The sequence below is a fragment of the Chroicocephalus ridibundus genome, chromosome 23, assembly GCF_963924245.1.
Source record: "Chroicocephalus ridibundus chromosome 23, bChrRid1.1, whole genome shotgun sequence".
Taxonomy (NCBI): domain Eukaryota; kingdom Metazoa; phylum Chordata; class Aves; order Charadriiformes; family Laridae; genus Chroicocephalus; species Chroicocephalus ridibundus.
Window position 1 is genome coordinate 5,808,764 of NC_086306.1, and position 25,735 is coordinate 5,834,498.

Sequence of the window (25,735 nt, forward strand, 5' to 3'; positions counted from 1 at the left end):
TTCCTGGAAAATAGGGGTTGCTTGCAAACAAGCTGTGGCTATGTGCGAAAGCAGGTTTGAGAAAAGAGATCTTGGAAATATCCCAGCTGAAGGAAAGGTTGCGTTCTGCCCGTATCTCCCGAACATCAGAGGCTGCACACGGAGCTGGGCGTTAACCGCCCTGAAGTCTTCCTTTGAAGCCTGCATCCAGCTGCGGCAGGAGGGATGGAGGAGCCGAGTGCTCACTCTGGAGTCCTCAGGAGGGATTGTAGCGTTTTATATTTATGCCAACGGACAGCCTGGGTTTGGTCTGTGAGCGGAGCTTCTAGGTGCTGCCAAAGTGACAGCAATAATTATTACGCTCGTCTTCTACCCTTTTAAGACGAATGTGAATCTTCTGTTGTTCCAAGCAACCTTGGTGGGCTGCCAACGCTGCGAGGATATCCAACAAAAATTGATGTTGAGATATGCTCACCACTGTGGATGTTATCACTAACAGCGTTGGCAATTATTAAATTATAGTTATTGCTATAATGATAGTAAAAGTAATGTTTGTTAATTGCTACGGCAAATTAACAGCTTTTGCAATTCCCCGTTTGGGGAGAAGCTTAACAGACTGGTGATGCTGAAAGAGTTAATGGCACCGCGGGGAGCTGAGCGGGGAAGGATCCGTGCAATTTCACTCCACTGCAAGCCCGTCTTCATCCCAACCCCACCCAAACCGACTCCTCTGCTCTTCAGAGAAGAGCTTCAGCGCTGCTTGCAAATGGCAAATATGAAAATAAATAACTGCATAAATGAGTGAGTTTGGCAGGAGGGAAATTCCTCCCCCCACAGCTTCCCAGAACTTCCCTTTCCTTCCCACCCTGCCGTGAGGCAGAGCCGAGCGGGGCTCGGCGGGGTGCATCAGCGCCTCCCAGGCTGCCCGCTCCCCACGGGGGAAGAAGGACGTGGCACCATTCCCCTCCGAGAGCCGCGGAGGATTTCCTGGTGTAACCCTGGATCACGGAGCCATAAAGGTCACGGAGAGAACATGCTGGGATCCTTCTCTTCAGCTCTTGTAATGGTATTAGCAATGACTGTTTCTTACTCAATCATACTCCCAAAGGATTTTCAATAAACTTTTTATGTGCCATAACTGTTACATTAAATAAAGCTGAAAGTATTGAGTAAACTGACTGTAAATCACTTTAGATGCCTTGGAATTACATTAAGTGTGAGAATTATGGATCTTTTGCTGCTCGCAGAAACAGAGAGACGACAGAGCCAGAAATTTTTATGCTGCCAACCCTTCTGAAGGTTTTTTTAATTATTTTTTTTTACGCCATGCAACGGGCTTCTCCTCCTGTAAATGGCTTGTTCAGAGACATGTTGGGACCGAGCGCCATCCCTGTGGTGTAGGATCCTATGGTGCTGGTGGATATTTTCCCTTCCTATCAAGCTGGGTTGGTTTTCCCAGTCTGGAGGCTGTAATTAAGCGCTGGGGTAGGGCTACTGTTAGCAGAGCTGAACAGGCTGCGAGTTTTATTGCATCAAGAGTGATTTTCTGTTGGTAGCCGGACAGCCAATACTTCATCAATACAAATATATATTTTGATATAAATAAATGCTGAGAAAAGATCTTCTGTCTCTACTCTTTAGGCACCCCAGAGTTAGCTTAAATGTATGTTACATTTAATACCCTACAGAGAGATGCACAATTTAATAAAAGCAGCCACAAGTGCCCTGCGCTACAGAATAAATGAACTTCTCTCCTCCTTTTCCCATGTTTTCCCTCTCACAATATGTCCCTCTTACATTTCCCTGCCAATGGCTGAGACCTAAGCCGAGTTTGGAGCACGCGCCAGATGCTCTGCAGCACAGGCGGAGAACGGTCAGCCAGGTCTCGGGAGCTTCCCCACGGCCTGGCCCGGATCTTTCTTGCTGGGTACGTCCTGCCATTGAGGGACACTGGCTGTAGTCTCCGAGGGTGAGAAGACCAGCCCTGAGCCCTCCGGGTTGAGGAGACTTCTCCACCGCTCTGTGGGTTGGACACCAGTGGATGTGGGACAAGGCCATGGAGGAAAGCGCAGCCCTCAGGAGCTTTGCTCTCCACCCCAGACGGCACCAAGTGCGGCGACCGAACGGCAACGCGTGTGCCCGGAGCAGGGCTCAGCACTCAGTGGGTTGGGTGATGGCAAATGCAGCTCATCTGGGGACAAACACAGACCGAAGAAAGCTGACTGCACAGTGAACTTGGTGGAGGCTGGACCCAAGGACATGAAACCTCTCTGCCTTACTGATACTGCATTTACGCGTCAGGACCACGGGAAATCTCTGGAATTCTGCGGGTCTTCCAGATTCTATACCGAGCTTTCCTTTCCCCCGCCTCCATTTGTGCCCATTGCTAGGGCTGATAGCGAGGATGTAAACGTGAACCCAGGGGCTCAGCCTAGTCAGGCAAACTGGGCTTGTCCTGGCCGTGTCCTGTTCCGTGCTGTGCCACGCGAGGGCAGGTTCGTGCTTAAGGGCATCAACCCGAGGCATCCTGGCTCCCCAGAAATGAGCGTGCGGGGCCTCTCCTGCTGTAACCTCCTCTTCACACCCCGCAACGTGGCAGGGGTTTGAGACGTTCCTCTCTTGAGCTCAGAGCGATCGGGCAAGGCTGGTGTGTCCTCACCCACCCACCTCCGTCTCCCAGCGCCGGGGGAGGGCTCGGCCCGGCAGCCAGGGGGGCAGCCCCGGCTTGTCCCAGCCGGGCAGGAATGAGCGTCCCTTGTTACGTGCGGGAGGTGGGAAGTGGAGAGGTGTTGGTTTTCTGTGTTGCCACCAGCGCTGCGTTGGGAATGCTGCTCTCCGGCTACAGCGAGGGGGCTGGCGGCCGGGCACCACGACGGAGCGTGCGGGAGAGGCGAGGGCCGGGACGTGCTCCTGCCTGGAAGCGCTGCTCCGTGGCAAACCAGGCTCCTGCACGCCAACATCCCGACGAGGAAATAGTTAGAAAAAGGCTCCCGGTGGGAAAACCTTCTGTTTTGCTGATCTTGTAAATCAGCTGAATTCAGCATGTCACGAGCACGTCTTACAATACACAAGACAATGCCCAGATTTTTGTAGTGCAAAAGCATATTAACCTCTGTGTACTCTTGCCGGGTTTCGACAAAAGATGTCTGTTAAGAACTGCAGGGCTCATTGTAATTGCTTGCCATGTGGGTAAATGATCCGGAGCTGTGTGAAGATAAGAAGAAATTGCTAAAGGCAAATCACCTGGGTTTTATTATGCTTGCCCTAAAAATAATTAGCATGGCCTATGAAATCATACTGTGAGGGGGTTTGTTTTAGCAGGAAACTGTAACCTATATATTGTAGCTTGATTTCTAGAGAGCTGATCTTTGTAGTTGTGTTGATGTGTCTTTTTTTTTTTTCTTTATTATTTTTTTAACTACAGTGAAAGACAAATGAACAAGCTCATACTGCTCTGAATAGCAACAAGGTGACTGCTTGCCAGCCTGTAAAGCGTGGTATTGTCCCTCCTGGAGTTAGAGCTTGACCTTAAGAAAATTCCTGCCAGTTTCTCTGAGGGAACGTGTCCCTGTGCTGCTGCAGAAGCCTGTTTGCCACAGGTAACGCTTTTTACTTGGGATTATGGGTTGTGTGTTTGCCACCGGGCATAAAAATTCACCACCTTTTCTGAGATGAAACAGCTTTGCATGGGAGCAAAATGGTGCTTTTTTTCCATTTGCTGTATCTGTCTGGGACCACAAAAATATCAAGGTCAGAACAGAAAGCGGGAAATAAAACAGCAACTGCATATAAAATTACAGGCTTGCTGTTTTAAGTGCAAGCTACCCACAATTTGGTGTGAATTGCAGGTGATCAGAACCTCTGAAAAGCATTTGTGCACATGGCGTTGGCAACCCCAAGCATTAAAAGCCCTGAGTCAGCTGTCTTAAAATCATGTGTTTTGACTTAAATAATGAGATGCTACAGGAGCAGTAATATGGGGCTGTGCTTGCTTGAAGCCTTCAGGGATTTTTCAAGCTTTGTTCTGCCAGTTTCATCTCTGTGATGGCTCTTGGTTTATCTTTACCTGAGTGAATCGAAGGTGTCTGTGGCCCGGCTGCGAATGAGAGGTGGCAGAGCCCCTGCGCGTGTCTGGTGCTCCCTGAGAAGCCACTGCCTTGGCTTCAATGGCCAAGCTGGGGGGTGAGTGTCTCCTCGAGTGCCGTGCAGCCGGTGCAGAGCAACCTCGAACTACACCCAGCCGGCAGAAACCCCTCTGTGTAAGTCCAGAGTGATAAATGGGGCTGCTGGGGGCAAGTGGCTCAAGGATTAGCACCGCTCTCTGTGACCACCTATATCTCGTCAGTAGCGATTCCTCGTCTTCTCGATCTCGATGCAATTGTATTTCTCCAGCACAATTTAATTTCCTGGTGTTTGCTGTAATCCGTGCATAATCCTGGGGAGATACTTTTTCATGGCTCAGCTGATAATTTATGTAGTTTTGCTGTGTGTTTCCCCTTTGGAGAAGAGGAAGGAAAGAAGAGCTGCTGCCTTAGAAAAGCTGATTCACAAATGTTCTGGTATATCCCTTGTTGCAGGCTGAATGTTTAAGTATAGACCTTTTGTGCACTTAAGCAGCTTTCCCAGCCAAAAAGTAATAACGCTTGGAGCATCTCCCAGGTCCTGGGAACTGCAACACTTTATTTCTTTGTGATGACAGCGCGTAGATACTGATGCTGATCTTCCCTTTTGGTAATGCGTTTGAAGGCTGGATAGTCCAAATACTGTTCCTCGCTTGATTCTTCATAGCATTTAAGGTGAAGGAAATGAAAAACCACATTGACGTGTTCTTTCAGTGGCTCTCCACAAAAGCATTTAGTGGTTTCTACGCTGAGTGGTTAATACCACTTTGCAATGTGACAACCATTTTTCGCTTTGTTTTATTTACTTTTGTTTAATTGTGGCAACAAGCACCGGGCTGGCTGTCAAGCAGCGTGGACGCCTTGCTGGGGGTGAAGTTCATCCCCACAGCAAAAGCAAACACAAGGTTTGGGGATCTCCTTACTGGTTCTGGAGGGCTCAAGTGAGAGTTGTGTGGTGCCTAAGCCTTGTGTTAATTTTACTCAGTGTAAGCTCATTAAATCCTGCGTCAAAGGGCTTCAGTTCCCTGCTAGTGATGCTTGGGTGCTTCAACAGCAGCTGTAAACGTCAGCGGTTGGTGCTGGGCTTTTGGGGAGGAACAGCCTGATTCTGGGCTGGCCCCGGTGGGGCTGAGGTGGTGGATTGCGACCCGGCGAGGATATTCGTTGGCATCAGCCCGGCTTTGGGGACAATGGAGTCTTGCTTGCAGGCACCTTCAAATAAATACCCTTTGCGTACTTGGCAGTGTCAATGGCAGGGACGTGGCTCTGGAGCGTGGCAGTTCCCTGCCATTCACTGGGAGCGCTCATGAAAAGCTTCTGATGAACGGGGTACGCTTTTCTGTTGCCAGCACTCATTGTGAAGGGGTGTAAGTTCAATGATTTCATCACTTTCTGGGAGAATTTGTAATCTCTCTTATTTATTAACATTGAATTCGGGTGAGCTATGTCCCTTTCCTGGTCTGGGCCTTCGTCTTCAGCCAGCAGCAGGCTTCCGAGGTAGGTGGTACGTGTCCGGTGGCTCCTGGCCATCGGAAAGTGTTGGTGGGCAGCCTGCAGGCTCTGAAAGGTGCGGGGACCTTGTCAGGAGGGCAGCATCTTGCTGTGACCACAGCTGTGACTCCACACGGCATGTTTCTGGGTATTGTTTGCTGAGCCAGGTCAGGAATTCGCAAGTTGTAGTGCTAGCTGTGTCTCGTTGCCCAGACAGGCCCTTCGGATGTGGTGTGAACTACGGGTGTTATTGGAGGGAAGAAGTTCTAAATGCCTGGCCATTTGTAAGCCTGTTGAGTCCTGCTTTAGTGTCAGCTGTGACCCACTCATCAGTTACTGCCCCCAAACTAGCCCTGTTTGGGGTTGGATCACCGGTGGATCACCGCTGAATGAGCGGGGTTCGGCGTTGGGCTGTTTCGCACTGAGTGTCTTGAGGATGGTTAAGGAACGGAGACTGAATGCGTCATTTCTTCTCAGAAACAAAGTCAGATCATATTGGTTTGGGCGTTCTTCACTGTATATTTGATTTGTAGTTAAACTGCAGCTACTATTATCAGCCTAGGGCAACCAGCAAACACACTTTCTTTTGAAATGGTTGGTCTTCCGTCCGCCCCACTGGGATGCGTCCCATGCAGTGGACAAGAGACTCTCTACCTGAGTTTTAAAAGAATCCATCATAGGAGAGGTATCTGCTGCAGACAGCTTCTTCCTAGGAATCCTTCTGTTTGCGTTATCCAGCCATTTTCTGAGCTTCCTTTTAAAGGTCATGGAGAGTCATAAAATCCCTTTTCCCCATTATTACACATTTGAAACAATAGCTTCTTTTCTGTGTTCACTTGGGCTGGGTTTATTAGACTAAGAGGTTAATTCCTGTAGCAATTAGTCATTACAACAGTATTCGCTAGGAAAACAGAAATATGCTACTCTATAATTCAAAATAAAATACAAAAAGCCTACTGAACACGCCGATGAAAGCAGGCACCAACCCACAAGGCATGAGCATAGGCTGTTGGTTTACATTTCCCTAATCCCAGGGTAACCTGAAATAACGCCTCTGCCTGGGTCTGCGGCAGAACGTGCTTCTCTCGGCGAGCTCTGTGGGGTAGCAGAGACTGCAGTGAACACCTGATTGGGACTGGAGCACCTCCCTTATGAGGAAAGGCTGAAAGAGCTGGGACTCTTTAGCCTAGAGAAGAGAAGGTTGAGGGGGGACCTGATTAATGTTTACAAGTATCTAAAGGGTGGGTTTAAGGAGGACGGAGCCAGGCTCTTTTCAATGGTTCCCAGCGACAGGACAAGGGGCAATGGGCACAAGCCAGAACATAGGAAGTTCCGTTCAAATACACGGAAAAACTTCTTTACAGTGAGGGTGACAGAGCCCTGGAACAGGCTGCCCAGGGAGGGTGTGGAGTCCCCTTCTCTGGAGATTTTCAAGACTCGCCTGGATGCAGCCCTGAGGGATGTGCTTTAGGCAATCCTGCTCTAGCAGGGGAGTTGGACTAGATGATCTCTAGAGGTCCCTTCCAACTCTGAAGATTCCGTGATGTGATGATTTGGCCTTAAACCCCCACCTAGTCCTACAAAATCAGGCCAGAATCTCTCAAGGATCCAAACTTTCCTGAAGGTCACTGGTGCATCCTGTGCATTGAATGATGATTCGAGGAAGATCTCGGTAGCGAGGGCACTACTAACCAAACTGCTGCTTCTGGGAAGTGCTGCTCCCTGCAAGCTTCAGAGACCCCTTAAGGATGAACAAACTGAAATAAAAATTGGACTGAATCTAGACCCAAACTCCCCAGGTCATGTTAATTACTGTAATAATAGGAAAAAGAAAAACAGAAATATATTCTGCTGAGCTTTTGACCATTGGTTTTTAGGCTTTTTGCAGTGGAAGCTCAGCATTGTTACTCTCTTCCTCGGCGGGATGGAGTAAGGAACTTGCATAACTGAGCATCCCCTCCTGCATCCAGAGCCAGCCCAGGGCCGTCCGTGGCTCCGCACGGCGGGGCTGCTGGGGAGAAAACACTCGGTGCCGCTCACTTGAGTCAGATTTACTCTAAAGCTGAGAAGTTGGTGATGTAACTTTCAATATGGAGATAGAAAGGTTGGTTGGGCGCTGGTGGACTCTCTCGGACATAAGTTCCCCTGCGCTATTCAATACATCTCTGAGCTCCGGAGTTTCAGAAACAATGCTAGCCTAGAAACTGGCAGGGAAATCCCTTTCCAGGCTGATTATGGATTTTTCTGCAGTAAAAGACTGTAAGAAAGGCATTGAATTATATAAACCACAACAGTGCTTGGTCCTTATAGCCCTCAGTGACTTGGAGGCACTAAAGATAACGTGATGTAGCAGTAGAGTAGTTTCCACACTCTGGGTTTGTATTATTAAATACCAGAATAAATACTCATTTCAAACCCACATCATTTGTCAGCTCTTGAGTTATGGCCGCTTTGGTAACTTAGACACCCTCTCCTTCTGCCAAGTTCCCATGCTCTTTGTTTTGAATATGTGTAATTTTATGTGTTTGGACTTAAATAACTTCTGCCGTTTCTTCCCAGATTCCTCCTGTGCTAGAACCTGCCAGACCCCTTCTGGGGAGGAACAAAGGCAGAGGCACTTCCAAACAGGATGAAAAGGGAGAGAGGGGGGACTGTGTTCTTGAGAAACAGATCGTTCATATTTTGTTTAAGGAATTGGAAAGTTGTGCAGAAATTGAATCGACTTTGCTGTTAACTTTGGTCATAGATCTTGCAAATGTCTCTTTCCCATGAAATCCCAGTGGCTTTCTGGAGTTTCACACCCACAGGCCGTGTTTACAAAGCAGTTGTGGGTGTGAGAGGTCACTGGATGCTAGAGAGCTATACGCAAACTCCAAAACATATTATGCATCTGATTTCCATTTAAAAACAACTCATGCTGGGTGCCTCCATCACCTAGATGCTTTTTTTTTTAAAATCCCTCTACAAGTCTATGAGCCTTTTTAAGTATTGAATGCCAGTGTCTATCTAGACTCTAGACTGGGTTTGCATGCGCGAGTTTGGCAACGTCACTTAAACAAGTCTGTTGTATAAATGGATGCAAAAAAAAAAAAAAAAGTCCCAAAGACTTTAGCATTCTGTGAGTGCTCAAGGCAGGTCTCCAGGAGTCTCTGCTAGATACTGAGCTGGCATAAATCAGCATAGTTCAGCGGGCTCTCCCCGCAGCGTTGCTGCTTTATACCAGGGGAGACCTAAAATGATGTCTCCTGTGCTTAGAGCAGGGGCTGGAAGGGCTGGATGAGAAGTGATTTCCCTGATGCCTTTTGAGACTGGTGTGGTTTGTCTCACAAGTGGAATGAGTTTGGCATGTCTTAACTACCATTCATCAGCTCCTAAACTCATGACAGAAAGGTCATGGACATGTGGGGATAACAAGGGACCTCATGAATTAGGAGTAAGAAATAGCAGCATTTAGGGCTGGCTGGAGACTTAAATGTTTCAAAATCAGACTTGGGGAAAAGTAGAAGTGATATTTCCTTTTGACCTTTTAGAAACGCTCTGAGAGACTCCAGACTGCACAGAGGCTGGAAGTGAGGGCCTTGGGGGCTCCTTGTGCTGACAAACCCTGCTCTAGGGCTGTCCCCTTGCCGCGAGACCTGGGGGCTGGGCAGCCGAGCCGGGCTGGAGACCTGGCAGGCTCTGCTCAGCCCTGGCCGCTGCTGGCTCGGCACTTCCCTGGAGCCAGCCCAGCCCAGGGCGCACTGCGGCGTGCCAGGCTGGCGTTTCCCTACGGAGGAGTGTTGTCTGGGAAAATTTGAAGCTAGTTTCCTTGCGGAGCTGCACAGTGAAGGCAGTGGCACTAAGGGATGGCAGAGCAGCAGGGCAAGGCTGGGATGCCAGGGCAAAACTCTGAGGTAACTCTAATCTAGAAGAATTTTGCCTTGGGAGACCTGGAGAGATGGATCTCTGGCTGAGAACCTGTTTGCAGCAAGTCTAGGCAGTCTGCGCCCAGCAGTTCTCACTGCACCCTTGACTTTCCTTTTCTGCTCTCTGAGGTTCCCAGCAGGAATTGGGGAGCTCACCTGTGATGGGTCTGTGCTTGCCGGACCCAAGAACCAGGCAAGGAGGTTATAGAGGAACTCAGGGTGTTGGGGAAATAAAAATAAAAAAGGCCAGCAGAGCCTTACAGGAGACTGAGGCAGTGTCTAGCGTGCGAGCTGCTCCCTCGCTCCAGAGGCGTGTGTCGGCTGTAGCTGGTACGGCTCCGCTCTGCGGCAGAGGTCACTGCGCTGCCGGGGAGCAGCACCATGCGGGGCCACACGCTGCTCCAGGTACAGCCCCACTGGCCCTGCGCCGTGTACAAGGCTCAGGCCGGCTCCTGTTCCTTCTCTCGTCACCCATGTGCTGTCTGGGGACACATCCCCAGCGGGAGGTGATGGGACAAAGGGAGACGACTTGGGAGGAAACGTCCATCCAGCCCCTGGGGAAACGGGAGCAGAAGGGGTAGCTCTGCCAGGGGAAGCAGAGTGTTTGGCACCATCACGGGGTGCTGATAAACTGCCGGGGCCAGGGTGAAAGCACAGGGCAGAGCTTGAGGCATTGCAGTAAGGGCTTCTCGGCTGTACCGCATATTCAAAAACATGAGAGCGCAGACAGGGAGCTGGCAAGCCAGGCATCCTACACTGTCACCCTGAGAGGTAGGACAAGCCTCCCCCTCTCTCTTCACCTCTGTTTCTTCCTTTGTAAGCTGGAATAGAATGTTGTTATGTCTGGAGGATCACCAAGTACTTCAGTTTTCTTCAAATGTAAATGCAAGCTCCGCTTGGTACCAGTAACCCCACCTGCCGCCATCCCAGTAACAAGCCAAGTCCGCCAGCAAAGAGCTTCCATCACGAGTTCATCCCCTCGGAGCCCAGCCTGGGCATGGGACGGGTGACTGGGTGTTCCTTTGCTGCCTGACTTTATTGCAGCCATCCTGGAGTCCTGCTTTTAAGAAACACTTCCAAAAGCTGAGTGCTAAATAATAAGGCCAGCTGGAGTTGGGTTTACAGAATAACCCAGTCCGTAAGGCGAGCTCAGGCTGTGGGTATGTCTGGGAGCTTGAGCGCTCCTGGCTGTCTGGCAGGAGCTGTTGAAAGTCCTGGATCCTCTGGAACACTACTGCCCTTTCTGCCAGGAGACTCATACCTTGTCTTTCTTCTCCTCATCTGTTATTTCTTAAAACTTAATGATCTTTGAGGCCTGTAGCTCTGCTGACCCCCTACATTGCCATTATCAAAGTTAATCCAAACTTCCCAAAAGGTGCAGAAGTCCCAGTGGGTTTACCCCTCCCTGCCCCATGTCAGACCTCTCTGTTTGTAGGTGCATGTGAAGTGCTGTGGCCCGGGGGGCCTGCCTGAGCTGAGCACTGAGGGAGGATGAGCACCGTCTGCCTTCCTCGCCTGAGCGGTGCCGGCTGCGGGGGGGCGATGCAGCGCGCTCTCAGCCCCAGCCGGCCGCGGGCGCTGGGCACCCTCCCACCAGCAGACCTGAAGGGGCTGGGAATAGCCCGCCTTTAGTCTCTGCTCGGGGTAAGCAGCACGCTATAGGCATCCAGAGCTTCCATTATTTGTTATTATTGTTTATTTACCTATTTATTGGGAAAACGCTGAAGACAGATGGATAATGGAAAGGTTAAGCAGCAAATTGCTGTGCCTCTCCCTGGTCGGAGAACATGGGGCACAGCCTTCCTAACCTGTAATAGAAGCCCTAATGGGGAAGGAAAATTATTTTGCCTTCCACTAAAGGGCAATTTTCTGATCAGCTCTCATTTTGAAGCATGCGGGGAAGAGAGAGAGAGCAAAAGGAGAGAAATATATATTTTTATATATATATATATTAAAAAAGAAGAAAGAAAGGAAGAAAGAAAGAAACACTTATGCTTTAATGGAAGCTCATTTTTGTAAAGTACCCTAGTGGCCCCTGTGGGCCCAGAGAATTAAACGCTGTCATTCATAGCTTGAAAGCGGAGCCATCCAGTTTGCAGACACCTGTCATAATTAAACTAATGGCTCTGAAAATGTGCCTTGATATTAAATCTATCTTCCGCCGAGGAGCAGGGCTGATTAAAACCGCTGTTTGACAGTTAATGATGAACCTCTCGCTTGCTGAGCTCCGTAACTGGAACAGACCGGTTCATCCCTCCCTCCCCTTGTCGAGCCCTTTCCCGTATCCCCCTCCGCCGCCTCCCACCCTGAACTGTGCGGCTTCTCCCCAGGTCCTGTCCCACGGGCGCTGGGAGATGGAGAGTCCTCAGGCTCTCGGAACGTTCCTGGGATGGCCGACGTTTGCCAGAGTCTTGGGCTGCGGCTCCAGCGTGCGGGTAGTGGTGGGAGAGAAGGCATCTGCCGAGTCCCGAGCTGGCGAGGGGTTGACTTGCTATAGGCTTGTGGTACTGTAGAGCTGCTGATGGTGGGGAAAATGCTGAATAACATTTTTCTGCCCAGAAACTGCGCCCTGTCAGGGGCTGTACATCTGGGAGAGCTCAGAGAGCTCTTTTTCCAGTGCTGGTACTAGGTAGTTGGCATCAAAATATGAATCCTTCTTGCTCCAGGGTTCATCCACTGCTCCTGCATGTTCCCCTGACGATGTCAGAACCAACTTCTTCTGACATCACTGTGTGTTGCCAGGGCAATGGGTTTGTGGTAGCAAAACCAGGATTATGATTAAACAGAGAAAGAAGAGTCCTTAAGGAACAAAATCAGTGTTTACTTGGAAATGTGTCCGATAACTATTTGGTACTTCCAGCTACCTATCTCTGAAACAACTGGTCCAGCCGCACCTCTGAGACCCATCAAGCCAGTTGTCTCCCGTTTGCTTTTCCACTCGCTGCTGACCTCATCAAGGACAAAAACTCGACAAGCCGTGAGGGATGAAGTCCCACTTGCCCCACAGGTGGTCGGTTTTGACACTCACACCGCAGCAGGGCTGTGTGTGGGATGCCCGGATAGGCACAATAATCCTCAAGTGAATGCAGAGCTAATCAGACACAGCCCCAGTAATTAGTGTGACACAAACTCTGTGAAGTTCAGATAAGCATCAGCAGTTCCAAGTAGCATTTATTATTATTTGCTGGGTCTCTTAGTCTCTAGGTACTTTAATTCCCCGTCTCTACAATGGAGATAATAAAGCTTCCTTGTCTGCTCTCTTTTAATTGATGATGAGCTCCGTGGGGCACGGGCCGTCTCCCTCTGGAGGCACGTGCAGTGCCCGGCACAGAGACCTCTATTCGGGGCATCAGTGTATTGCTGCTGTACGAATAACTGATCATATTGGTGAGTGAGGATGCTGCTGAAATAGTGAGGGGGTCCTCTGATAAATATACAGAGAAGAAGACCCACTTGTTGGAGCGGGCTGATGCCAGAATCCTGCTCCCCACCCTGACACCCAGCCAGGCTGCGCGCCGACTATCATTAGCTTTCTTACCCAGCTCTAATGCCATCCGCTGCCACAACAGTAATTACCAGGAGATTAGGCAGCATTAAGCACTCTTTAATTTGACACATTGCAATGATCTCCATTCAGCCTTTCTGCTCGAATAACTCTCCATAAATATTTTGTGAGGCTACCAAAATAAACAGAGGCTCGGCTGTTTGCACAGCTGAGATCTTTGCAGCTCTTTGAGAACCCAGGTAGCAAAGCTGAGGGTGGCACCGGGGGCGTGGGTGCGAACCGAGTGGTCAGCTGGGTATGCGAAAGCATCGGGGAGTGGGAAAATATCCTTGTATCGCAAAATTAAAAATAATAACGATAATATATGCCTTGCGCCAACGGCAATTTAATAGGAGACATTTTTTAAACAACAACCCAATAAAGAGAGATGGGTATTTATGTAAGAAGTGGCTGCATTAGAAGAAATAATAATTACACTGGAGTTGTGTTCTCTCTTTCTTTTTCCCTTTTTTTTTTTTTTTTTTTTGGTATGCTATTAGCCTAGACATTATTCATTAAGTAATGCAATGGAAAACCACTGTTAATACAGCAATAAATCCCACGGGGCCCCATTGCTTCTGAGATAGGATCATTTGGTAATTACAGTGCATTAGAAGTTCAATATTCTTTCATTTTTTCCCCCTCGGCTCCTCGCCTGGATGAGTGGTGGGCTACGAAGGCATGTGCCGGGGGATTTACTGTAAACACCCCATGTGCTGTCCCTGCACCTGGAGGGAGCAAGGGGAGTGGGGGGGCTGGGGCAGCCCGGGGGTCCCTGCACCGCCCGGGGGGCCAGTGCCTCTCTGCCCACCGGGGAAGGAGCCCGGGACGATGACGGGTCTGGGATGGGCTCCTCGTTTGGCGGTGGGACATGGTGTCTCAAGCTTTCCTCCCGCTTTGCGGGCAGTGTCTCCTCTCGCTGCGTGAGTCTCCGTGGGAGAGGAGGAGAGGTGGCTTGGGCAGAGCACGGATGAGCTGGGGACAGGAGGAGGAGAGAGTTCTTGGTGGGTTAGTGACAAGATCTTGACCAAAATAATTGCTGCTTTCGGGAACATATTGCAGAGGCCCATGAGCAGGGCCAGGAAGGGATTGCCCGTCTCCATCCCCGCCTTACCGAAGCTCAGCTGGGTCCAGGGCAGCATTGCGTGTTTGTCGTGGGGCAACGCCGCCACCGTGCAAAGGAACCTCCCCTTCCTCGGTAGGGCAGCTGCTGTTAAACAATAGGGAGATCTATTGGCTGCCTTAACAGATGCATCTTCCCTGCCTGCTAAGTAAACTCTCTCCATTTACGGTGTCAATACTGGCTCGGAGTCGCCCCTCTTCCTGAAGCAGCCCTCGCCGGCTCGTGGCCGGCTGCCGCCCCGGCTCTCCTGCGCGGGGAGAGCTGTCAATAGCCCTGTCAATAAGATACTGGGGACTATTGATCGGCATAGGCATTTAGGGGTCACTGGTCGATAGGAACTCTCATCAGGCGATGTAGGAAATGAGCGCTTTCAAATACAGGCAGCAAAGTGAGACTCCCCAAGGGGGAATGATACAACTCAATTTTCCCTCTCCTGTTGCTTTGTCAATTTGCCCAAGTCTGGAGAAGGTGGTGGCTGCAGGAGCAAGGAGAGAGGGGGAGGAGAGGGAATGACGCATCCCAGTGTTTGACTGAAAACATCTCGGAGGCTGAAAAACAGCAAGCCACAACCCAACCGCAGGCCAGCACCGGGCACCGAGTCCGGCATGGAAACATCACACGGCACAAATACGCACACAGGCAGTATGAACTTCACTTATTGAAAATAGTGAGCTGATGGTCAGAGCGTTGAGAATCCCAGGGCTGCTTCGAGCCCTTGAGCAGTTAATTTCTCTTTGCTGACCCCCAACAGCCGTCCTCGTGTTTCTCCTGCTCTCTCACTTTGGCGTTCAAGGACCCACGAGCAGCCGCTGAACCTGGACCGTGCTGGAACGTCTGAATCCTAATCCCGGTCTGTGCCGCAGATACAAAGCGTTTGCTGCTGGTACTCGGTTTCTGAGGCTGCAGGCAGACAGCTGCTGGCAGGAGCCGGGCAGAGCTGGGAGCAGCGGGTAGCAAAGCTTGTAAGAGTCCTTCTGTGCTCTGAGGTCTTTCATCCCGATTTTGTTCATGATTTCTTGCAAAGTTTGATTTTGAGCCAGAAGACAAGCCCACGCGTGTTTCCGTCCTGGAAGCAGCGGTGCAGAGACCCACCCCGCAGCAGGGCAGAAGCTCTCGTTCGCCTCATCGTCTGCGTTGCTCTGAGGCCTTTTTATCCGTGGGATTTGGTGCAGTTCAGTCAGGCGATGGGCCACCGCCGCCATGCCAGGGTGAGTCCCACGGGGGCTCGTCCCCAGGAGCCGGCCATCCCGCACCGCGGGCTCTGCCTGGCTGCTGGGGATTTGCAGCAGCTCTAGCCACGGTCTGCTGGCACGGAACCCCCTCCTTGGGCTTGTCACAGGCCTGGAATATCTTCTTCGGAACCCACACAGCTACTCTGCGTCACTCCCAATAGCTCAATGGTCTGAGCTTTGTTCCTTAAGTGCCATTGCAAAAAATCTTTTTCTCCCTACCTTGCCACTTGGCATTATTTTTCATCTTGTGATATTGTTTTCCCCTTTTCGGATCGTTTCCCAGCTCCACATACCTCTCCGACTTGCTTGATTGTGATACTTTTTCAGGGTTTGGGGTTTTATTTTTTTTCCTGTTCTCAATTGCTCAGGGCCAGTGCTTGAAATTAAACTGTCTCTCTGTGTGATGCAAATCAGATAAGAGAAACCAAATGAGCCCCATGTGTTCATCTGCAGAGTCCGATTCTGCTAAAACTCATTCTGTTTCATTCTGATCTTAGACAGATGTAAATCAAGAGGAACTTTATTTTAAACCAATGTCAGCAGGAAAGAGCTCCGCAGAAGTAACAAAAACGCCATGCCTTGGGTGTTTATCACTCGTCAAGTTAAGATAAACTTTTAGCCCGATTGTGATTTCTCAACACTGCAGGCTGTGGTGTGGCTCCCAGTGCCACGTTTGGAACAGGAATTGGCGTGTGGTGCAGGCTGGGAGGAGAGGGATGCAAGGCACACCGGAAATTTAAGGAAAGGGATATGCAAAGCACAAAAAAAAATGCAACTTTGGGGAGTTTTCAGAGTTACAGCTCAGAGCACAGTGAATACATTTCAGCCGAGGCAGCCTGCGAGGCCACTTGCCGCCCTTGGTGTGGAGGGCTGGCTGCCGGCCGTGCCGGGGCTCCGCAGCTCCGGCGGGAGACCTGCTCCTCGGCACGACGGAGGCGAGCTCCTGCGTCCCAGCGACAGGGCCCAGACCGGCCCCACCGCTGGAAATGGGGGACTGCCCTGGTGTAGGAAGGCCAGCTCGCAGGCTGGCTCTGAAAAGGGAGGTTGGGGAGCAGAGCCTCGGAGTGTGGAGCAACAAAAATAAAAACTGCAGCAAGAATCAACCCGGCTGCTGTACGGTCCGGCACCCACGGGCCCTTCCAGCAGAGGGAGGACACGAGTCCGTCGGCACACGGGTGGCACGGGGCGGCGGTCATGGCAGTGCTTCCACAGCACGAGTGGCACTGGCACAAAAGAGAAGAAGAAAAAAAAAAAATTGCAAGTAAATAAGAAGAAGTCCATTTGCAAATATTGTAAGGAATGCATGTTCTCATACGTGCTGCTATTAAGTCCGTTCGTATCATATCAGCAAACATCATGTCAGCTTGGAGAGGCTCCTACTTATTTCTTTTTCCCCGTGAAATGTTTTTCAATGCCTGAGCGAATCAAAATGAATGTAAATGAGGTTTATTAAGTCAGCCCCACACGGTGCTGTATTGTCAGCGTTTGTAGGCTGTGACAGGTTAGTTATTGCGGTTTGAAGGCAATGTCACCAGCACAGCAGTCTTCAGAAGTAACTTTTTAAAAGAATAATAATAATAATAACAACAACAATAACAGCAGCGTCTCAGGACTGTCTGTGATGTTTTGAGAAGGCGTTTCAGGGAGAGGTGGTGTGTCTAGGGGGCATTTCCAGGCGGCCCCCGCAGTTTGCAAAGGCCCCGTGCGTCGTGTGCCGCCGGGGCGCGCACGGTCTGCGCTGGGGCCGGAGACGGGCTCTGGAGTTATTTTCTCTCCTCTCCTGGTTCGTGTACGCCACCCATCACCATGACATCTGGAAGATATCTGTTTGTAAATATAACCCCGTTGAGCTGTCTCACGAGCCTTGCTGGTCTTCAGTGAGCCAGTCTCATTATTTTTAGTAAATTACTTCGGCCTTGGCTATGCTACAAAAAACAACTAGTAAGGGTAGCGTTAATGTAGTTAGTTATTTAGATTTAAAATAACAGAGACACCCATCCAAGGCTCTACATGCCTTAGCATTGTTAATTGTACAATAAATTCCATTCAATTACAAACTCTGCTTCATTAATATCCTCATTTCCATAGGCACTCAGCCAGCAAGCCACCACCCTGCTGTCATCTAGAAAGCTCACTCTCCAGCCTCCCTAACTCTCTCCGGTCTCTGGCAGCATATTTGACAAGCCATCAAATCCGGGTTATTTCTGACCGAGTGGAAAATAGACTTCAGGAGCATGGAGACCTCATAGAAAATGCCCAGGGATCTCCTCCTTGATCCCATCTGTGTGATCGTCCCAAGCATGGCTGGTCCCAACGGCACGGGGACAGCTGACGCCCGTAGGAAGGTTGGTCCCGAGTCATTCCTTGGGTCCTTTGGTGGGGCCTGGCAGCTCTGGGTTGGTTGTCTACTGCTGCTGTTATCTCATGAGCTCCTCATAACGTGGGATGGAGGACGTTAGTAATCCCGACTCCTAAAAATCTGAAGAAGGCCTTCTGTAGAAACATGCACTTTTTTTTTGCCGCCTGCAGGCAGCCAGAGGTACTTTCTGGGTAAACTGTTCCTCATGCTGTTCCCCTTATCCCTTGTAAACTGGACTCTCCGTAACTAGATTCTCCTCCAGTTTATTCTGCAGGAAGATTCTTTCCCTTGGATCAGCAAGGAGGGTGGGATGTTTTAGCCGGCTTTTGAAACACGTAGGTGAAACCTGTGAGTCAGTATGGATGCATGCAATCATGCTCACTCGTTAGCTGCCTCTACTAACTGAAAAATAGCAGTGAAAATTAAGACAGCTTTGTTCTCGAAGCCAGCAGACAGAACCTAACCCTCCCCTATATGAGTTTCCAGCAGCACTGGCCTAAAATTGATCTAACGAAACACCCACAACACTTAATACACTTCGGCTAGGTGAGTGTTAGATCAGAAATGTTCTGAGGATGTCACACAAGCTAGACAAAATTATCTGTTCCCTAAAGGTATCGATCTGTGCAAGGTGCCTTGCAGTCCATCTGCAGAGAAAGGAGTTGCAGCCTGACAGAAACCTGCTCTGGTTTTGCATATTTATTCCTCCTTTAAATCATTTCCAAACCACTAAACCATTTTACAAGGACGAAGGAAAACATCAATTACAATTATAGTGAAAAACTCTTTCAAGGCAGAGCCTGGTAGACAGAAAATGTAGCCATCCATTTGTAGTTTTTCACCAGATGCTTCATAATATTATGGTCTGTTTCCTCCCCACCCATCATCTCTTCCCCCCGTCCCACCGTGTCTCCACGATGTTGCTGTTCGCTGGCAGCAGGTGGAGGGAAGGAGGCTGAACCCTCCTGCCCCGTCTCGGGTGCTCCTCGGTGACGCTTTGGTCCCTGCAGTCCCCGGGCGTGAGGCGAGGCTGGCTCTTGGGCAGGGAGTGCTGCAGCTGCAGCCTCATGGAAGGGTTCATGTTGGAAATGCTGCTTAGGAGCAAACCCAGGCCCTAAAGGGGGCCTAAGGCTGGGGAGGGACTCTTCCTCCCAGGGGGGTCAGGGAGTGGAGCAATAGGATGAGGAGGAATGGCTTTACACTGAAAGAGGGGGGATTTAGAATTGATATTGGGAAGGAATTGTTTGCTGTGAGGGGGGTGAGCCCCTGGCCCAGGTTGCCCAGAGAAGCTGTGGCTGCCCCATCCCTGGAGGGGTTCAAGGCCAGGTTGGACGGGGCTTGGAGCAACCTGGGCTGGTGGGAGGCGTCCCTGCCCGGGGCAGGGGGTGGCACTGGGGGGGCTTTAAGGTCCCTCCCAACCCAAACCATTCTGTGATACCCAGTATTTGTAGCATCTCACAAAAGAGCATCTTCCTGGGAGAATCCTACCTCCATCTCGCTGCTTCAAGTGGCGCGGGTGGCGCTGAGGATTTCCCAGGTTTTGTGGATTTTCTCCAGCCCCTGTTGCTCGATTCCAACACTTGTGTTTCCTGCTGGGCAGAGGGACGAGGGAAAAGGATGCTGGTGCGAAGTGCTGAGCCAGCGGCTGCTCGGCTCGGGGTCCTTCGAGCCCTGTCTGGTTACTGATGGTCGTACAAAGGGGCTGCAGAGCTCCGTTGCTGAAGAACGGCGGTATGTGGTACCATCAGTGAGATTCAAACCAGAACAGAAAACATATTTATTTTCTGGAAAATTCATGAAATTATTTGCACACAGATATGTGTGTCTGCCTAGCCTGTATTACTCAGAAAGAAAAATCAAAAATGTTTCTTTTTTTTTGCTCCCTATATGAAAATGGACAGCAGCTAGAACTTGTATAAAATATAATGAAATCAATAATTTAACATAGCCTAAAAATTGGAATTAGATGAAGGAAAATGACTCAAAGTAAAAAGTTTTATCAGACCTATAGGAAATATTTTATCACTGTGCAAGATTAAATGAAAAACTCAGAGGGTGCCATTTCCAGCTCTCCTTAAAAAAAAAAAAAAAAAAAAAGTCTGAAATAACCATCTTCCAGCCCAGTTCAGGCTGGACCAGGTTTTGTTGCTTAATGGACATTTAATTGGACATTTAATGGAGAGTGAATTGTCTCTGCTCCCAGCATCTCCCCGAGAGAGAAGGGGAGGGTGGCGGGCAGTGCTGGGTTTGGAGGCAGATGTTCAGCCCTCTCTGAGGTCTCGGAGCGTTTGTCTCAGCCTTTCGGGGAAGGACATGGAAAGTGGCTGGAATTTGGGTTGTGTCACTTCAGACCGTGACCCTCTTTCCCTGCGTGTCTCTGCCGCGGGCCAGACCCGGCGCTGGCGCTTGGCAAGAGCAGCCGGCGCTTGCTCTGTATGTCCTCCATGGCACTCAGTGGGCTGCAGTCCTGATAGAGCAAATTAAATTAGCCTCTAATTGGTTAATTGGTGAGGGGTTCTGTAAAGCAGCTAGGAGCAAATTAAGCAGGAATGAGCGAAGTGCACATTTGTGAGCCGTGATTGCTGTCTCTGAGGGCTGCCAGTCAGGAACGTCGTGTGCTGGGGAGCAAACGGAGAGGAGAAGGGCTGCCGACGACACCCGGGGCTCGTCCCACTGCCCGTGGGGTGCGTGGCATCGCCCTCCGCGCTGGACCACGGCGCCGTGACGCGCCATGACCCGCTGCGTGGGTAGCCAAGGTGTCTTGAGCATGCTGGCACGCCGGAAAATCTCTTTGCTGCTATGGCAAGCTGATTGTTGGGATTAGTCCAGGTCTAGTGAGGTCAGGCCGGGGGGCACGAGCACGTGTCCACACGCAGGAGCATATGACCGACCGCCTGTCCTCCATGTGCACGGGTACGTACGCTGTGCCTGGCCGCGAGTCTCGGGGAGCCCTGGTATGGAGGAGACTGTGTGGTACCCGGGTTTGTGCTTGGCAGCGCTCGTGTCCTGCGGAGCCCGGTCCTGCCCGTTGGGCGCCGGGCTGGAGCAGAGCGGGGCCTCCCCGCGTCCCCCACCTCCTTCCCCGGGGGTGCTCGCACTTGCTCGGGCTCGGTAGCATCCCCAGATGGTGCCCCCAGATGGAGCTCTAGTCAGCGAGCTTTTGCCTCCAAAAGATGAAGAATTACTGTTCATCTTCCTTGTCAAAAACAGAGCGGGGAGGGGGAGGAAGAACCTTTCAGAAGTAAATACGGGGACTTGTGCCCGCAAAGGAATACATCCCTGCCCCGCTGGAGCGGAGCCGCCCGGGCGGTGGGCACGGCTGGCGGGGCGGCCACAGCCGTCTCAGGCCAAGGTGGGTTTGGATTGTCCAGCCTCGTGCGTTTGCCTTTAAATTCCAGCCAGATGCCACATTAACTTGCGTGACTTCTTGTCTGTAACAGCACATAATGCAGCACGAATGATGTAACTCAATGTGATGCCAAAATTTATAGGAAAAGACACTGCTTTCTGAGGTCAGGCTGGTATCTGATTTAAGCTGGCAGCGGGAGCATCAGTGTTTCTGCAAACCTATACCGTGGCTCTCCAGCAAATCACATTACTCTGAAAGACTCTGGCGGGCCCCTCATCTAGACAGCTCTTCAAAACTGGGGCCGTCAATTAGGCTGGAGTGCATCAAACCCACGCAGGGCGTTTTGGGATCCGACTCAGACAAACTCCTAAGAGCACTTTCAATGAGAGATTTTTTTGGGGGGTGGTTTTTTTGTTGTGGTTTTTTTTTTTTTTTTTTTTTCTTTTAAACGAGCAGAAGGATTCTAGATAAACTCGATAAGGGCTGGAATCCAAACAGGATCCTAGAGCCAAAACTGGAGTGACAGCTATTCCGGGTAGTGAAAACGATGACAGATTCTGAGCAGACAGAAACGAACAGGATAAAACAAGCAGGGTTATTATCCTTCCCGTAGCACACGCAGGTCCCGTCTCAGCGAGGGCCGGGGTTGTGGCAGGCGCTGGGAAGCGCGGGCCGAGGGCCGGTGCCGGAGGGAGGACGGGGCTGGAGAAGGGAGCTGCAGGGCTGGGGAAAGGCGGGGATCTCCGCTGCACGGCTGGGCGTCCGCGGGTCAGCCCAAGTTCTGCGCCAGATTGTGTCTTCTGGTGCAAAATGACTCCTGAGATGACTTCGTGAAAGTAATCAAGCCAAAAAAGTCTAGTTTTGGAGAAAAAGATCAAAAGTCCCTAACCAGAAAAAGTTCTTGACCGGCCTGTGGGGAGGCTGAGGCACCCGCAGAGGAAAAGCCTTGTGTTCCAAGTGTTCCAAGCTGGACGTGGCCTGGCCAGCCTCCTGTAGCTCCACTTAGCTGGGTTTCAGCGTATAAATATTACCTGGGAGCTGAAAACTTAAAAAATCTGATCGCCAGGTCCTTGCCCAAGGCAAGTAGCAATGCAGATTGCAACAGCCACAGGAGTTTCAGCTCCTCTAAATTTCCGAGACCTTGTGCGCTGCCTGTCTGAATGCCGGAGCCCACTGAGAGCCATCCCCACGCTGACGGGGGGGCGTCGAGAAGGGAGATGGGGCTCGAGTTCAGCAAAGCCTTTAGGGTGGCATTTAGGTGTGACTTCGGGCGACGTGATGGGGAGCCAGGAATCGCTCCCTGGAAGGAAAGCAAGGCTGGCTCTGAGTGCCGTGCCTTGGGCTTCAGTCACTCTCGGAAATCAGTGGTGGAGGCTCTTGGTCTGGCCCACCTATAGTTCTTGAAGCCATTTGCAAAATGTTACCTTTAAATAAGTGCTTATTTTTAAGCAGCGGTTAAAGTCTCACCAAAGAGTTTAAAATAATAATTTATGGCAATAATATGCTAGGACATGAAATAAAGCTGCTGATGGTAACATAAATAATGTATAGAATAATAAAAACTGCTGCTGTTGTTGAAATCCTGTGGTCAGCTCGCAGCGTGGAGCGTGCCACAGCCGGAGAGCTGATGGCTTTCGGCATCGGGGGGAGGCAGGAAGGAGTGAGAAGCCTCGTGAAGGTTTTCCAATCACTCCAGCCACCATCTCTAATTCTTTTCTTAAAGTATAAAATCATTCTTCCCCTGATCTCACTTGTGGTCAGAGCTCAGCGCAGGCCCATCAGTCACCGCGGTGATTTGGTTCAGCAGGTGTTGGTTGGGCAATCGTTCATTTCGGGCTAATCTGCTCGCGGCTGTCAGGGGTTATGGAGTATTTATTGAGTTTGTGTCAGGTCCAGATGACCAATAGCCGGCAGCCGCTGGATACCCATTGACACTGATGATATTGCTGAATTAAACTAGGTGATGTATACAGAACTTGCTTAGAGCTAGTAATGAAGCTGGGAACCATTTGAAACACAATACAGAGGGCCCCAGTGCTCGGGGCTTTGCTCTCTACCTTTTAAATAAAAAATTATTATTATTTTCTTTTAACGCCAAAGGAGAAGCCATGAATCGAGCTCCCCTGAAATATTTAGAGAGAAAAATAGAGTAGCCCAATGGAAATGAAAATCATCTTTATATTCTGCAGATTTACTGCCTGCTAGTTGGCCAGTGACTGAGGAATTTCTCAGCTGCTTTTTAGAAAGGCATCATGGGGGAAAGAGAAGTAGGGGGGATGATGAACTGAGTATTGATTACGCTTCAAGGACCTGATCCTTTAAAAGGCTTTGCTGAGCACCTTCAAATCTCATTGACTTCGGCTCAGCACGGGACGGGATCGGGATGTATTTGTGTCAGGGCTGTTGTGTCGCCTGTGATGCTCCATGAATTACACTTTGCAGAGCCTGTGTCTCCCTCTGCCTGCGAAATCGGTCGTCCTGCCTGGGACACAGAGTCCTGGGGGAGAAACCGAGGGGCGAGGGAAAGGGCGGGATGTGCCCAGGGTCCCAGCCCCTGGCGCCGGCAGGGCTGGCATCGCTCCGTCGCGCTGCCGTGACCCGCGTGCTTGCCGGGGGCCACCAGCTCCAGCAGCGCAGGTCGGAATGGACACGGGGCCTCTTCCAGGCAGAGGGAGCCTCGCACCAAACCCTCCGTCCACCGCCGGGAGGGAGGTGGGAGGAGAAAGTTATTTTTAAAAGATTGGGGTTGGCCGTCCAAGGCAACTGCTCCTTCAAGCTGGAGGTGGAGGAGGAAGCAGAGGGCTGCAGTTTGGTCACTCGCAGACAGGGTTAGCGTCAGGGACCAGGGTTTGGGATGGCTGCTCAGGCTGGCCAGAAGGTTCCCGCCACACCAGCAAAGCCCACGGCAGGTCTGGAGGGTGTCCTGTCCTTCCCGTGGAGGCTGAGCAACCGCAGCTCACCTGCGAGGCTCCCCTTCTGCTGTGGGCATGGAGACAGGTTCCAGGTTGGCGATTAGACCATGTTGCTACTGAATTATTCTGCACAGAGCATCAGAGTTAATTTGGGGGACAATCAGCTTGTCTGAGGCTGTCACTGCTGCCGGCTGAAACCCGCAGTGCTGGAGAAGGAGCAATCAGAGCTGTGACCTTGGCAAGGACTGGGGTTAGATTACAGGCATGATTAAATGCCAAGGAGAAGGCTCTGAAGCTGCTATTTGAATACCTGTTTACATGTAGGATAATAGATGGCCACCCGCTGCCTGCAAGGCTGTAATTCACTCTGGGGATTCTGGGACTCGGATGACACCATAAACCATGCGAGGCAGAGTGCAGGATGCTTGCAAAGCAGCGCCGAGGCCCTGCGAGTGATTTACAACCACGGGCTCACTCTATGGCTATCTAATCTATTGTCTTTTTATTGCAGACACTGCACAGAGAAATTATTATTGTAAAAATTTGTTTAAAGGAGCTCTGTAAACTCACTTTGATCTGACAATTTCACCTTAAAATCCTCCTGTTTCTGTGGCTGGAGGAGAGGATGTTTGGCATCTAAATTATCTGTAGGTACAACTCCATCCAAGTCAGCGGTGTAATAGCAGGAGAGAGCTGTTGCTTGGGATTTTACTTTGGGGGGTGTATCTAGGGTAGAAAGAAGTGGGGACGGGGCTGAGTAACCCCTGCGTGTGCAGCCCGTGCGCCCTGCGGAGCCCCCGCGGATGCGCTTCCTCTCTTCGACTCAGGCCGGGCTCCTGGGGCTGCTGGTGGCCCCTGCCGAGCCATGGGGTCTCCGCAACGAGCATCGCGGCAGGGGCAGGTCCGGCAGAGATGGGGGGAAGGGGTTTGGGGGGGAAGGGGTTCGGGAAGGAAGCAGGAGGGAGCTGAGCTGCCGAGCGGGTCACCTCTTTTTTCCCTCTATCAAAAGAATAGGTGTTAATGACTTCTCTGAGCTTCTGCTCCTCCTGATGAATAATCGTTTCACAATCTTTTCTGAAAAGCGGGGTTTAGGATTAGGGCTGAAAGCTCGATTTGATTAAAAGAGAGTCAGGTGCAAATTAGGAGGCATTTGGTGCTTAGTCTCGCTGCTTTTTATAACAGGGCCCTAGATGAAAATATTTCAATTACTATTTACTCTTCTTTAGTGTCTTCCATCACGGCACTGCCAGGATCTCTCTCTGCCGGTGTCCGCTGAGGCGTGGGGCGGCTGCGGGTGCAGGAGGCACCATCGGCCGCGCTGCGAGCGTGGGCCTCGGCAACTCGCCTTCAGTTACTCTGTGCTACAGACTCGCTCCGTGACCTTGGACAGGGTGCTTAATCTCAGCTCGCGGTGGTAAACAGGAGATAATATTTCTCTATTTCCTGCAGTGCAATGTGAGAATAAATCAAGTGGAAACGGTAGGCTGTTCAGAGAGGTCTGGGAGCCAATGCCCTCCTGAGGTTTGTCTCCAGACCTGCTCTCGTTGCACATCTCCTCCCCTACGCAGCCTGCTTTCGCACTCCATGCTGCTCCTTGGCATCCAGCTTCCCTCTGAAGGTCCTGTTGTGCTTTTGTCAAAGTCCTGACAGTCTCAAATGCCGTTTCATGCAGGTTTCCCCAGGACCCTGCAGCAAATAATCAGTGGCGTTTTATACACGT

General features: G+C 50.7%; 1 protein-coding gene across 1 annotated transcript in view; it reads left to right on the forward strand.

Annotated features, from left to right (window-relative positions):
• The window catches only part of KCNU1 (potassium calcium-activated channel subfamily U member 1), a 344,169-nt gene that overhangs the window by 238,704 nt on the left and 79,730 nt on the right, over positions 1-25,735 (forward strand). The window contains 1 exon segment of the mRNA XM_063358923.1: positions 3,404-3,578. The gene's annotated coding sequence lies outside the window, so the exon portion shown is untranslated.